Below are 4,181 nucleotides of genomic sequence, written 5' to 3' on the forward strand. Positions count from 1 at the left end.
CACTGTACTCCAGTCTGGGCGACAGAGTGAGACTCCAACTCAAAAAAAAAAAAATTTTTTTTAATTGGGACCCAGTCCTCCAAAAATGATAAAACAAAACAAAAATCACAAGAATGGAAGCAGGGGCTTAGACTCAGACAGAGAGGCCGTCTCCCGAGGTCTTTCTCTACATTAGAGTTATTGTGGCTAAATCTAAAGACGGGTCATGTCAGTCCCTGGCATTGAGCCTTCCACTGGCTTCCCATATTCCTCGGAACAAAATCTAGACAGACCCCATGGCCCCACTGTCCCTGCGAATCTCTCACTTCCTCCCAGGAGCTGATCCTCTTCTCCCTGCTCACTCTGTCCCCGTCAGGTCCGACTTTTCTTGTTTCCCAGATACAGAACCTTTCTGTCTCAGGTCTTTTACCCTGCTCTTACCCTTTGTCCCTGAATCATCACGGCTCTGTCTTTTTCTCCTCCTTCAGGTCTGGGCTGAGGTGTCTCCCACCCTGTCATCTAAAGTTTCCTCTGCCAGTTGGTCTCTTACAGGTTACTCAGGCTTTATCACCTCTGTATCAGTCACCAGATCAGAAATGGTCTTCTGGGGCTTGGCAGCTCATGCCTGCTGTAATACCAGTGCTTTGGAAGGCTGAGGTGGGGAGATCGCTTGAAGCCAGGAGTTTGAGACCAGCCTGGGCAGCATAGTGAGATCCTGTCTATGAAAATTAAGAAATTAGTCCAGTGTAGTAGTCCACGTCTGTAGTCCCAGCTAATCTGGAGGTTGAGGAGGGAGAATTGTTGGAGCCTAGGAGTTTGAGGCTGCAGAGAGCCATAATTATGCCATTGCACTTCAGCCTGGGTGACAAACCCTGTTTTTGTTTTAAAAAAAAATCTTCCTCATAGAAAAGTTCTTCTGCATTGATTATTTTGAGTGTTTTGTTTCCCTCTACTGAGGATGCACCATCTTTACCCTGTTCATGGGATGACTGTGGCAAGAGTTGGGGGTTGGGCTGAGTAGTTGGGCTGAGTAGTTCTCAGGGAAGCTCTAATTAATCAAAAAATTTTACTCAAAATAAGAGCAAAAGGATATGCGGAGGCCTACAAAGCCCTACAGACCCATGTTCTCAGGTAGGGCACTGAGATGTCGCCATTCTAGAGTCTGTGTCACTGCGTGACTCCAGCTCTTGGGTCTTCCAGGCTCTGCATGTCACCAGGGCCCAGTTGCCATTGTGGGCAGGGCCTCTGCCTTCTACCAGGTGATGTGCTCAGAGTTGGGGACCTGGTTTCCCTTCAGGAAGGATGGGGAGAAAGTCAGGAGCCAAAAGGGCAAGAAGGAGACAGCCCTTGGTTGGGTGCAGTAGCTCAAGATTTTAATCCCAGTACTTTGGGAGGCCAAGGTGAGTGGATTGCCTGAGCCCATGGGTTCGAGACCAGCCTGGGCAACTTGGCAAGACTTCGTCTCTACACTAAATAAAAAATTAGCCGGGCGTGGTAGCGCATGCCTGTAGTTCCAGCTACTTGGAAGGCTCAGGCAGAAGGAACGCCTGAGCCCGGCAGGTTGAGGCTGTGGTAGCTGTGAGCGTGCCACTGCACTCCAGCCTGGGCGATGGGGTGAGACTCCTACTCAAAAAAAAGAAGGAGACACCCCCTAAACAACTTACCTTTTCGGAAGGAGCTAGGACACTTCATGACTTAAGGAAAGATTTACCCAGGAATCAAAGGCAAAGAACACCACAGTGAACCCAGCACAGAAGCTTCTGTTGGGACTGTTTTAGGGAAGGTACAGCTGCCACTTCCCTGCAGTCTGGCCAGTGGTGATTACTGTGATGGCCTTTCCTTGCCTCTCACAACACATGGTTGCATACACACACACACACACACACACACACACACACACACTTACAAGGGAGCTGAGAAGGAAGGGGTGAGATGCTTTAATCTAAATGTGGAACATGGATAGATCGCCAACTAGGAGGGGCCACCAGTTCCAGGGAAGGGAGCTTGAGGTCTACAGCCTAGTCACAGCAGGAGACTCAGGAATCTTAGGAAGGAAAAGCTCTGTCCACCCTCCCGGGGTGCCCCTGTGCCCAGCATGTGGTGTAATAGATGGGGTGAGCCACTGTGGCCACATTTAGGGACAGGAGTTTTTCTTTCTGCCCACACACACTCTTGCCTGTGCACATGTTCCCCCTTCCCTGCTGTCTCCTCTAGAATGGGAAAGTTCATGCTTCCCCAGGTGGGCAACTGAAAAAGAGGAGTGGTCTGTCCATCTGTGCCTCTCTGGAGTCTTTCACCTTCTTCTCTACTGTTCTGCTCAGACACTCACTCCCTGTGGTTCCACTATCTGTTTGCACGGTCTGAGACCCAAGACCCAAGAATTTGGGTCTGTGACTAGTATTCAAGCCAGTGTCATTGCCAAGTGAGAAATCATTTTTTTTTTGAGTTGGAGTCTCACTCTGTTGCCTGGGCTGGAGTGCAGAGGCATGCTTACGGTCACCGCAGCCTCGACCTGCTAGGCTCAGGTGATCCTTCCGCTTCAGCCTTCCAACTAGCTGGAACCACAGGCACGCATCATGACACCCGGCTAATTTTTTGATTTATTGTAGAGACAAGGTTTCACCATGTTGCCTAACTGGTCTTGAACTCTGGGGCTCAGGCAGTCCTCTCACTTCCGCTTCCCAAAGTGCTGGAATTACAGGCATAAGCCACCAAGTGGGAAATCTTAGACCCCAGGACCTTTTCTCCGACGAGGGTCTTGATGCCTCACATGGAGGCCTCTCCTCTTTCTGAAGAATTTGGGGTCTTTTTTTTTTTGAGTTGGAGTCTCACTCTGTCACCCAGACTGGAGTGCAGAGGCTGCTCCCGGCCACTGCAGCCTCGACCTGCTGGGCTCCGGCGATCCTTTCGCCTCAGCCTTCCAAGTAGCCAGAATGACAGGCATGCGCTACCACGCCCGGCTGATTTTTTGATTTATTGTAGAGATGAGGTCTCGCTGCCCAGGCGGGTCTCAGATCCGCGGACTCGGGCAATCCACCCACCTCAGCCTCCCAAAGGCGTGGGATTACAGGCTGAGCCACCAAGCTCGGCTTAATTTGGGGTCTTTTATTGCCACGGTGGGGCTGCTTAGCCTCAGGCAACCTCCACGTGGATCAGCCCGATGTGTTTCTGGGTGAACTTACATTGACCTTTCCTAGCTGTTAGCAAGCAGCATGGTCTGGGGAAAGATCCTCAGTTCTGCCTCTTGGCTGTTCCTCCTCAGCTCCCCCATTCCAAGCACAAACAGTATCCCAGAGCACATCTGTCCCCCAAAGTGAAAGCCATGACATAGGGTGTGCTTGTGTCACTCTGTCATTTTCACCGATTCACTTCTTTACTACCTATGGAGAATATACTATGTGCCAGGCATTTTTTTTTTTTGTCTGCACCAGGGATTAAAATGGTAAAGCCAAAGAATTTACTCTTTTACCTTACCCAGGTTATTTTTAAATTTTTATTTATTTTTTGAGTTGGAGTCCTACTCGTTGCCCAGGCTGGAGTGTAGTGCTACACTCACAGCTACTGCAACCTCAACCTGCTGGGCTTAGGCAATCCTTCCACCTCAGCCTTCCAAGTAGCTGGAACTACAGACGTACGCCATCACACCTGGTTAGTTTTTGTGATTTATTGTAGAGATGAGGTCTCACCAAATTGTTCAGGCTGGTCTCAAAAGCAAGGTCTCACCAAGTTGCCCAGGCTGGTCTCGAACCCTGGGGCTCAGGCAATCCTCTCGCCTTGGCCTCCCAAGGGATTATAGGCTGAGCCACCACCGCACCCAGCCTTACCCAGGTTATTTTTAAGTTAAGGAGATAAACCCTTTCAGTCACTAATAGTCATACAAGTCAGATGCCCCAAAGTAAAGGACTGATCTATCACCCCCCAGGAGCTCCATTTCATAGCTCCTCCCTGACGTTGCCACCTCATCTCACTCTCTCTGCTCGGTTTCTGTCCCCTCGGGGCTGGTCACAGCTGGAGGCAACAACAGCCAGATTGGCTAGTCCCAATTGAGAGCCTATAATCCCAGCACTTTGGGATGCCAAAGTGAGAGAATCACCTGAACCCTCCAGTTCAAGACCAGCCTGGGCAACTTGGTGAGACCTCGCCTCTACAATAAATCAAAAAATTAGCCAGGCATGGTGGCATGCACCTGTAGTTCCAGCTAC

Source organism: Carlito syrichta, unplaced genomic scaffold (assembly GCF_000164805.1).
Source record: "Carlito syrichta isolate Samal-C Ts95f unplaced genomic scaffold, Tarsius_syrichta-2.0.1 Scaffold117926, whole genome shotgun sequence".
Taxonomy (NCBI): Eukaryota; Metazoa; Chordata; class Mammalia; order Primates; family Tarsiidae; genus Carlito; species Carlito syrichta.